This window comes from Dendroctonus ponderosae, unplaced genomic scaffold (assembly GCF_020466585.1).
Source record: "Dendroctonus ponderosae isolate FM_Combo_2020 unplaced genomic scaffold, Dpon_F_20191213v2 Dpon_F_20191213_1, whole genome shotgun sequence".
Lineage (NCBI taxonomy): Eukaryota > Metazoa > Arthropoda > Insecta > Coleoptera > Curculionidae > Dendroctonus > Dendroctonus ponderosae.
In genome coordinates, this window is record NW_026017110.1 from 36825142 (window position 1) to 36837442 (window position 12301).

A 12301-nucleotide genomic window follows, 5' to 3' on the forward strand; every position below is an offset into this window, starting at 1 on the left:
AAGCCAAAACAGTGCAAATGTGTGCAGTCCGATAGTCCAACAGAAGACAGAAGAAGTTCCTCATTTACAATCGAACAAGCAAGTCGCGTCCAGCCTCTGTAAATCCAACCATCTGGTTATTGGGTGTTTCTTCATCTGAAGAAACACCACAAGAGCACAAACCACTACCTATCTTTATCACGGGCATAACGAACATAAATGTCTTTCTCAACTATTTCGGAGCGTTAAATCTCAAAGACTTTACCTACAAAACCATAAGGAATAACCAAATTAAACTGAACTCATTGTCAATAGATACTTATAGGAAAATAACTCACCACCTAAATGATATTAAAGCCTCTTATCATGCTTACCAATTAAAGCAAGAAAGAATCGTATATATCGTATAGTTATCAGAAATTTACCCACAACAACCATTGAAGAGCTAAAAAATAATATTGAGCAACACGGACATATTGTCAGAAATTTAATTAATGCAATAAACAAAACAATAAAGAAAAGAATGCCTCTATTCTTTGTAGACTTGAAACCGAGGGGAAACAATCAAGAGATCTACAAAATATCAAATATAGTAGGAGTCTCCGTTGCTATAGAGCCACTAAGGAAAACTAATCAGATAAATAATACAATGCACTCGATGCCAGAGATATGGTCACACAAAAGGATTCCGCAACAGGCCTCACAGATGTGTGAAATGCTCAGGAGATCACGATACCACCAACTGCTCCAAAAGCAGGGAACTTCCATCCACATGCGTATTATGCAGTGGCCATCACCCAGCCAATTATAAGGGTTGCACAGTATACAAAGAAATACGAAAACGCAGGAACCAAAATGAAAATATGGAAAATCAGCCAACTCAAACAAGAAGCCCAACAAGCAACACCGCAGGAAAGAACCTATCTCAGGCAGACATTGAAATAATCGCACGCAGGTGATATACGCTTTAAGAAGAGGATCATGTCCTCCTATAAAAATGAACAACACCCCTATCTCAACTGCCAATCATGCAAGATATCTGGGGATGCACCTGGATAGAAGACTCACCTGGAAGATACACATCCAGAAGAAAAGAAAAGAATTGGGAATAAAAACCACTAATATGCATTGGTTGAAAGGTAGAACGTCCAACCTTAGTCTTGAAAAGAAGATCTTATTATATTAAACGGTATTAAAACCAATATGGAGCTATGTTAACGTTAAGACAAATAGTCAACGCGCCATGGTATGTAATTAATACCACCATCCACAACGATCTGAAAGTCTTCACTATCCGCCATGAAATAAGCCAAAAATCAACAAGATACCACACCACAATTGGAAGACATCCAAACCCACTTGCTACTCATCTATTAGATAACTCAAGAAAGCGACGACTCAAGAAAGCCCCACCGATCGACCTACGGGAAAGATTCCTTTAAATACAATCTATTATCTACGAGCGCAAAACAGAACGGCTGCTGGGTCGACTAGTGAATGTGACTATTGTGAAAAAATCTTCTTAATGCTCTAATGTAGCATTAGCAGATTGTTGATTGCAGCAAATGAAGTAAAAAAAAAACTTTTTCAAGAAATGGTTTTATTTGACAAATATTTAGGACAGTTTCGAAATTTACTTGGTACACTGTGTGAAGGAACACACTTGTGGTTGTCTCATCTACGTTTATTCTTACTCTGATCCTTTTTGGATGCGCGGTGCATCACATTACATTATGCTTGCTTGCATTAATGATACTTAATGGGGTTAACATGTCAGCAAATATTAATTAACTATTAACCAATATGTTCAATGCTTATAATATTCGTACATTAATCTACGTAATTTAGAGTTACACTACTACAGAGCAAGATTTTTAGCAGCTTGGCAGATTTGTTTGAATTATTTGATTTTTGTACTAGTCATTTAGGATTGTGGACATTTCCAAATTGCTTTCGAGGGCGTTAATGACAATAAGTTTCAAATGACTGATGTAGCATACTAACCAATAAGCGTAAAATACTAATAATAACAATAATCGATAATACAGCGAATAATAACATCAGACCGAGAGAAACTAATAACATTAAGCAATATTAAGTGACAATAATTGGGAATAGCTTACATATTCAAACTTTAGCGCTTATTGTTTCATCACAATCACCCTTGTACGTGGCTCTCAAGTCTCAAACAGCGTTGATAGATTCGACCGATGCAGCCATATCTCGACGAATCTGCCGCTTCATATTCTTTTTCAGCATTTTACTGATTTTGATGGCTAAAAAATGAGCAGGATGACGAGGATAATGTAAAGGATAATTTTCACATCTTTGGTGACGTTGTACTCAGTTTCTTGTACAATGAAATTGGAATTGACCACACCATTTTCTGTGACTTCTTGATTAGTCGACTTCGTGTTTCCCATTGCCCAAATGAAGCACTAAAATCCTTTTCTAACACTTTTCTAAGTAAGAACTGTTTAAACTTTTGTTGTTAAATATTTTTGCTTTTCCAATTGGCAGGGTCGCCATGTAAAGGAACACACTTGTAGTTGTCTCATCTACGTTTATTCTTACTCTGATCCTTTTCCCGCGGTGCACCACATTACATTATGCTTGCTTGCATTAATGGTACTTAATGGGGTTAACATGTCAGCAAATATTAATTAACTATTAAAGAATATGTTCAATGCTTATAATATTCGTACATTAATCTCAGCCTAAATTAATAATAGGAGTATGCACTTTTGTGTATATTTGGTAACACGTTAGAGTTACACTACAACTGGTATCTTTTGGCCGGGGGAAACTTATCTTTATAGCAACGAACTCACCGGTTCTTGAGTCCTGTTGAGAAAACTCATGTATACAATCGTCAGTACTAAAATGTATTTCACACACTCTGCTATTTGCACTTGGCACAAAGGTCTTTCGGGGAATTGCGTTGAGCCATTTCTGGTTCAACGTTTTGTCTTTGGGAAACCTTCGAACCCGGGCTTTATCATTGTTTGTATAGTTCCTGCGGCACCCAGGGACACAACACTTATTCGGCATGGTAAACAAATTGCAATAAATTAGAATAATGCACAGCACAAATGAACAAATCTCGGCACTATTTGGTAGTTTTAACGCACTTGGTTGTCGATGGCCGGAGCCATTTGTAATACCAGCGCTGAGTTCTTATTGAAGGAGTTGTTGATCGCGGCCCATTTCTCACCACTTACCCATGCGATTTATTTATTTTGACATCCGTTCCGATTCCGCGCTTCCTCCAAATGTCGTAAGATCACGGCTCACGGCGGCCTACCGAGCGTGCCAGATTGAACACTCGCAGCGTTGATTGAACATGGTGTGTTTATGGGTAACACTCCGTTTATCCTTAATTACTGTTAGCCATTATTTTTATTTGGTTCTTGTTTCGAAAGTTGGCGATTCAAAGCGGAACTGTTGTTAGAAGAATACTTGGTATACCCTGTGAGTTATTTGCTCTTACGATTGTGTCGAATTCGGATTCCACCTGAGTCTAGTCTCATTCTTCTATAAATATAAATTGGGACATCAGTTAAACAGGAGTGGCGACCATTTTAGAACTTCGGCTTGATTTTGATCTAAATCCGAACCGACGGGTACCGGTGTCACTTTTGCTAAGGCTATTGATTTTAGTCATATAATTAGTTGAACTCTAGAATGGACGTGATTTGACGATGATTCGGCCTTAAGGCGACGACGTGAAGTTGAGATGTAAAATTTGCATCTAATGACTGTTAAAGACATCCAAAACCAGATAGAGACGATGAAGATATTGGAGATAAGATATACAATCCGACAAATCCGACATTAATTCTTCTTGAAATATCACACTTTTCTGGAGACTCTGGTGTTTAAATGGAAATCGTGAGCTGCAGGTGCGGACAGTCAAGAAGGAAATAGCGATAGCCGCCAGGAGACATCAAGAGAAACTACATAGCCATCCAAATGTTGAAGTGCTTCTACTGCTAGACAGCCAGAACACAATGAGGAGGCTTAAAAGAACTAAACCGTTTGAGCTCGGAACACTAATGTAAAATGAACTGTAGAAAAGCAGTGCAGTGCGAGTTAGCCACAACAGTTTAGTGTGCGAAAACATGTGAAAACCTGTGATGGACCGCTGGGCATATAATATAGGGCAGTAACTAACTTTAGTAATTTAGGTTATATTTATGATGCTGGTTAATATAAGATTAAATTAAAAATTAAAAAAAAAAATTGAAAAAATCTTGGCATCCTTGTGAGTAATTATGTCTTAATATTTACTATTCCCATTAGTGGGAAAGGAACTTACACTTCTTGGCAATGTCGGAGAATTTCGGCAACGAGTTCTATAACTAATTTTCTATTAATTCGCCATAAATCATGGTCTAAAGCTTTTGGAAGTGGATACATCCGATTTTGGCTACGCGTTAGCGCACTTATTTCCTACTTAAGAACATTATTTTGTGGTGAAAATAACATTTTAATTACAGCCATAGAAAAAAGTTATGCGAAGCTGAACGTATTGTTTTTATTATATCTTATCTTCAATATTTTGATATTTATAATATCAGAATTAACACTTCAGAGAATGCTAGACCAAAAATGTCTTAAACACTCTTGTCTCGAGTGCATCAGATGGACTGTTTGCGAGAACAGCGTCTTTGATTTGTTTATGTTTTTTTGTCGGGAAGTTACAAAATTTCACTCTTTTGCTAGGATCATTTATTATTTGCATGCTTTATTATTATATTATTTGCCACATTATTGGCTATTAGTTGCAACAGATGACACCACCAAAAAGCCACAGAACATCCCCCCTTAGAATTGAAACTGCCATGATAGATGTTGAATATAAGTTTAGCGCCGCCTAACGGCAAAGCGCGCTCGATTGCAATGAGACCAATTTACCTGATATTTTATATCTGGGGCTTGGAATTTGTGTATTGCTGATTGCCTAAAATCGGTGAGACGCAAATTCAATGTTCACAAGTGATATGAACCTGCTTCTCTATAACATATTTGGCTTTTTTGCGCATGATAATATGATTCTCACACATCTGAATTGACACTCGCCTGGTCTAGACGATGTGAATTTGCTCTCACCGATTTTAGGCAATCAGCAAAACAGAAATTCCCCGGTAGTGCTCACGTAGACGCGTGAAAATAAGGCCCCTGATGATTGCAATCACCAGGGTTTATCAGGCCGAAACCTGCAGATTGACTTACAGTTATCAACCAACTAATTCCCATCAATAAAAGAGAGCTGATGATGTAATATTTTATTTATGTAATATTGTTTCTGGCTGATTTTCTATGAATTTTTTAATACATTTTTTTGTATCTTTTTGTTCACATTTGTCTGTGAAAGCTACAAGTGCAAGTTGAAGTTAAAATAAGGATGGGTGACGAGTTAATAAATTTTTTTTTACTTTCATTTAATTTACTATATCTAATTGAGATTGATCGGCTGTAACTAATACACGAAAATGTAACGACTATTTCAATTTATTGTGAAATTAATTTCCTTCACAAAAATATTGTGCAAATAACTCGAAAACGAAGACAGATACGAAGAAACTGCAAAAGATCAGAAAATTCTTAAACCCAACAAAAAATTCAAAAATTTGTTCGGAGGAAGTCAGTAGCGCACTGCAAAAAGTTCGGGGGGCAAAAGGGGCACACATTTATTAATATTGCGTAGACGGTGCAACATTTTAAAATGAAACTTCACATGCCATTGTTATCAGAGTTAACAACGTGTCTGGTTAGAGCTTTTATGACTGGCATATTTTATGCCATTTAATAATAATTTTAAATAAAACAATTCGACACTACTATTTTTTCTCAAAATAAAACTATGTTTTCAAGAGCCTGCGGTGTTTTTCAGATATTTCATCTCAGAATTTGAATTTCTAACCAATCGATTATGGCGCAAACTTGACTATTATGTGCACGAAAGGGTATTATTATATAGACTATTAAAGTCTTTAATACCTCGCCAATTAATAGAAGGGATTTTGCAAAAATTCTACTCGCTGTACTTGGGGAAATCCTAAATCCTGTCAATGCGAATTTTTTGAAGAATTAAATACATATTTGCAAAAGCCAATTTTGTAGTATCTCGAAGTAAATCAATTATAAATAAAGTGTATTGTTTATTGCCAGGTATAATCTTGGGTTATTTTCGATTTTGGTATTGGTAATGGACATTGGTCTAATTTTCAATAAATCGTTCACTTATAAATAACTTTGACAGATTGTGTGCTCCGTCCCAAAGAAAGATGAAGGGTGTTAAATTCGGTGCTCTTGGAAGCTATTAAAGTAGCCTTTCTGTGAATCCATCTATCCAAAAATAACTCGGACCGTCGGCCCGGAAGAAAATAATGCGTAGAGATCAAACTGAATTACTTTCTGCATCAATTTGAGCTTCTGACTCATGGGTTCTAACAGGATAATAGTATACTCAAGCATTTTAAGGTATTTATCATCTGTCAAGTTACCTCCAATGAATAAAGTATCAACAATGGTATTTCCAAGAGTACCAGCGCAAACATTAACTTTTTGAGGATATTGTCCTTCTCGTAAATTGTTAAGAAGATAACACGCCGGCAACACCGCCACTAGCCGAAGGAAAAAAAGACATAATCTGCGCATATTAATTAGAATTACTACGATTGTAGAGATAGAAGTGTGATAATATACAGTCCACAATCAGGATTGAACAATTTTTGAATGCCAATTTTTCACCTTGTCAAGATATAGTTTGAAAGAAAGTAAATAATTTTCTAAATTAAGGAAATAAGCAGAGTAGAAGTTATAATTAAAACATGGTCGTTCGAGCCAGATTAGAGAACAATCGACGTTAATTATGAAAACATCGAAAGGGCGTCGAAGGAGTGGAGCCGCCATTTTTTCAAGTGATGCACGCTGCAGAAAAACAAGTAGGCCAATTCCTTTTACTGTCTTATTTCCTGAAATAATTTTGATTGATTTGTCCATATTTTATTATCAATAGAGATTAATGTAGTTTTAGACTGTTGATAATGACCGGACAAATTATGTTAAGTTTGTGAAAATAATAGAAGTACACCGATATTCTCAAACTATTACAATTATATTGTTTACTCACAGTTGTACAAAAGTACAACTACGTAAGGGCTATTTTGGAGAGTTATTTCAGTTCGATTACCAGGAGATTTATTAATTACGTTGTAAATATTATAATTTTGAAGATATAACGGCCGCATTGAGAAATTTCGTTCTATTGAAATTTGTAGTTTTTGGTTGGCACTTTGTCAATAACAGGGTGGCGATTAAATATAGAGTAGTATAAGGTTTGAGCCCTCTCTGCGCCAGTTGGGATTAATCATTAATCCATTGAGTATCAGAAATATACAAAAGAACAAATTGAATTACAGACCAGATTAAATAGATTAGAACTATTGGAAAATGAGTTTGAAGCTGTTCAACAGAAAATAGAATTGACGTGCCCGGAGCAGCAAATTGACACGCATCGCGATCAATAGCTCAGTTTTAATAATTCACACTACGACATTTTAGCAAAGGCTAAAGAAATATTACAGCAATATGAGGATTTAGATCCGAATCGTTTAAGTAAAAATAATCAGAGCTCGGGGTCCCAACTTCATGAGTTATACGGCAATGTGAATGCCATCAAATTGCCACCGATTAACTGTCCTTTTTAACGTTTAATGCGGAATTTGGAAAATGGCTCGAATTGAAGGACACCTTTGCGGCTGTATTTCATAAAAATGTAACATTATCAAATATACAAAAATACCATTATTTGCGATCTTGCTTGGCAGCATTGCTCTCCAAGCATTGAAAATTATAGAAAGTTTGGAATTTGCTGCGCACAAATATGAGAATGCTTGGAGTTTACTGTGTCACAGGTTCGATAATTCGAGATGACTAGTAAATAATCATTTAAAAAGAGTCTTGCTATAGCTTTACTGCGAATAAGACGTGCTCGGTAGGAATCCGGACATTCCACTCAAATTTCAATCGAAAAAGTTATTTTGTCGATCGAAATATTTAAAGCGCATTTCGGACAATATACAGGGTTTCATAGCTAATAAGTATGGATCCTGGGAGTTCGCGGGAGTCCGGATCGGACCACGCCTCCCAGGAAGGTTACTTCCTGAGACCAAAATCAAAGAAAATAGGTCGGACATCAAAATCTAACCCCACCTCACCGCCAACACCAACTTCTTTGTCCAAAAAACCAGCAACTGACGGGGCTGAAACCTCCATGGCATCAACGAATCAGCAACAACCATTATTTCCACCCACCTCAAAAGCAGCCGTCACCACACAAACAACAACAACAACATTGCCACCACAACATCAACGATGCAGCTTCCAATACACCTTCGTAGTAGTTGCAACAAACACAACATCTAGGATTCAATTGGCCCTAGAATGGGAGAAAGTGAGGGAAGGAAAAAAGGATATCATCATCAAGAGAGAGAATGACTTCCCAATAAAAACCAATGAGGAACACAAGGCAACAAAAGCACTTCAGCTGCTAATCGAAAGGGGACTGCTATCCTCTTACAAGATCAACCAAAGCAATATAACTTCAGCTCCTAAAGCCAACGAAAACCGACAAATCTCACTCTCTTATTCAGTGGTGGCCACAGGGGTCGATTTGGAGCTGACAGACTCAATGTTCACGCAGCAACTCCAAAAACAACAATTTAGCGTGAGATTTTGCAAGCGCATTATCTCACGTCAAAGAGACAGACCAACACTGATGCTGGGGCTCATCACAAGGGACTTAGGCACATACGAGGGGCTTATCAATAAACGCTCCGTCCATTTTCTCGGAGGTATATTTCAAATAACCGAGAGCAAACCACCAGCACCCATTCCCGCACCTTGTGGCCAGTGTGGCTTATTCGACCACCGCAAAGAAGACTGCAAACAAACATTAAAATGTGGCAGATGCCAGGGATCCCATCCAACTGTGTCCTGCCAGTCGCCCCTTCCAATCAAATGTGCAGGCTGTGACTCTGAAGACCTTGCTTGCGATGCCCGAAGAGACCGACTGCTCCAGTCGAGGGTATTCATAACGTACAAATAAAGTGCCTCAGCAAAAGATCAGCCGAGGAGTCAATTTCGGTTTCGACGGGAAGTAGAGTTCACTCAGCCATCACAATCCACGACCATATAATCAACAAATACAAACATCACTTAAACAAAACCTCCAACACTGACAAGGAGAAACTACTTAAAAAAATGCGAAAGCAATTTGCGGATTATTTCAACATTGACACTTCGCTGGTCTTCTTTGGCACCCACATGTATATTTTAATGATGGACATGTTACTCCCCAACAGAAGTTCCCATACCGAACCTCGAGAGCAATTAAAACAAACAATTACAAATATGGACACTTCAACATGAAACTATTTTACGCTAACATCAACGGACTTAACAGTAAAAAACCTTATCTAAAATTACATTGAACAAAACGACACAGACTGCTGCATGTTTGTAGAGACTAAAACCAAACTAGGACAGGCACCAACGTACAGAAATTGGCAGTATATCTATAGGCATGGAAATACCGTTAATCATGCCAGAGCCGGTGCCGCAGTTCTCCTAAAACCAAAACTTAAACTTGGAAGAGCAAATCCTCCTTCCCTCAACCACCATTTGAACGACTGCATACATTTTACGATACCCTACCTAAATGACCTGATACACATATTTCTGACATAGATACACCCACACTCCAACTTCGGACAAAACATACTGACCAACGCAAGCCTCTATAAACATTCAATAATTATAGGCGACTTTAATTTGAACAAAAACAAAACCAAACAGCTTCAAAGATTTTTACAAAATTCGGACTTTATAAAACAGCACACCTCACCAACTTTTCTGATGCCCGGAAATTCAGATTCAACACCAGACGTTCTACTGTACACACGAAACTTAACAAACACCATCAACAACATAAACTTAACCAACGAACTTGGTTCCGACCACCTGGCTATTAGGTTTAACATAGACTTACAACATACGCAACCTACCTTCAGTACACCTCCTATAGAGAAAAAGTTAAACCTAACAAAGACTGACATAGACAAAGTGAAACAACATATCCATGACTACATTCAATCGCAAGCACAGTCCATTTCAATAGAAAACATACAAGAACAACTTTCACCAGCCATAGCAAAATTTAGCCCAGAAATAAAATATGTTTTCTACCAACACACCCTATCCAAATTTATACTGAGACTCATAAAGTATAAGAGATAACTGTACAGACTATATACATACACTCAAAATAAGGACCTAAAAAAGGCACTGAACCAACTCAACAGAAGCATTAAAACCTTGATTGGACAATAACGACAAGACAAATGGCCAGAAATATGTAAGGAAATACAAAAAGACAAAGGCAAAACATACTGGCGAAAAATTAAGAAACTAGCGCAATACAAAAAACTAACACTACTGACACCATAGACGAAAACGGAACAGAACGTTACACAGACAAAGAGAAAGCTGACGCTTTCCCCGGACACTATCAAAAGGCCTTCAGCATGTCGACAAACCCTAACTTCGACAATGACAACTGGAACATGATCAATGACTGGTAGTTGAACTACTTTAACAACTCACCAAACGGTACTTACAAACTAATCACAGACATGAGTACGATGAAGCCCTATCACATATCAAAAACACAGCACCGGGAAAAGACCAAATACAGGCAAAACTCCTGAAAAGATTAACCCAAGAAACCCACAAACTCATCCTGAAATTAACAACTGCATCAGAAATAACAAAATTCCGAAAACATGGAAAAGTGGTGTAATAATTCCTATACCTAAAAATGGCCGAGACAGTACCGAAATGGAAAACTTCAGACCTATTACATTACTTCCGGTGCTGTGCAAAATTTTGGAACACATACTAAAACAGAGACTCGAAGAACTGATCGGAAAACATATACCAACTTACCAATTTGGCTTCAAACAATATTAATAGAGAGACTAATACACTTACAGACAAAATGGACAAACAACCCCCACAACTGGACTGTACTGTCTCCCCTTAGCCTAACAAGACAGACAAAACACTACCGTTTTCGTACCCCAACAGATACTTTACTAGAACACTTACAAACGCCACTGAACTAACGACTAAGACCTGTTTGTTTTGTAAGGCAAGATTTTTTTTCTTATCACTGATTAGTTTATACCAGTGTTAGGTACACTTGCGCGTTTAATGAAACTCAAGTCTCAAACAGCCTTACAAGTCAGTTTGAGACATTTTACTGGTGTGACTCGCAGATTGTCTTGAGCTGGTTGGGAAATGATGTTAATTGTCCTAAGGTCCTCGTAGCAAATAGGATCAATGAGATTCAAGAGCTTGCTGATATAATTCCTATTGGAGTTATGTCAACACTAAGGAAAATCCTGCAGACATTGCATCTCGAGGAATGCAACCCGATGAGCTGTGCAAAAGTAAATTTTGGTGGAATGAGCCATCTTTTTTTATTTGGAGAAAAAGACTGCCCAAGACAATTTTGAGTTATTGACAGTTTCAAAGTTCCTAAGTTACGTACAATCGCTTCTTTCATAACTAAAGTGAAAACGCCCGTCGAAATTGTAAACAGGTTTTCTTCTTTGGACAAGCTTCAAATAATATTTGCTTATTGCCGAAGATTTATATTAAGCATGAAAAGAGAACCTAAATATTCTGGACCCCTCACTGTGCCAGAATTAGACGAAAGTATGAACGCCTTAATAAAACTAGCACAGGAGAAAAGTTTCAGTTCAGAGTTGTCAGCACTACAAAACGTTAAGGGTCTAAATAGTAAAAGTCTATTACTTTCGTGAAGCCCATTTTTAGATTCAGACGGAATAATAAGGATGGGCGGCAGACTTAGAGAAACGCATCTCTTTCTTTTAACGAAAAACATCCTATTCTATTGGATAGTAGACATGAATTTACAAAAATTATATTGTGAAGAGAACATTTACGACTGCAACATCCTGGAGTGCAACTATTACTATTCTCAGTTCGGCAAAAGTTTTAGGCAATTTCGGGAATGAATGTTGCAAAAATGACAGTACATAAGTGCATTGCATGTTTTAAAGCCAAACCACGACCCACTCACACAATTTTGGCAGACCTCCCTGATCTCAGAGTAGCAGTTTCAATGCCGTTTTCTATTACAGGTCCGGATTATGCGGGTCCGATAAACTTGCGCGACAAAAAGGGTCGGTCATACAAAACCTACAAAGCTTACATTTGCTTGTTCATT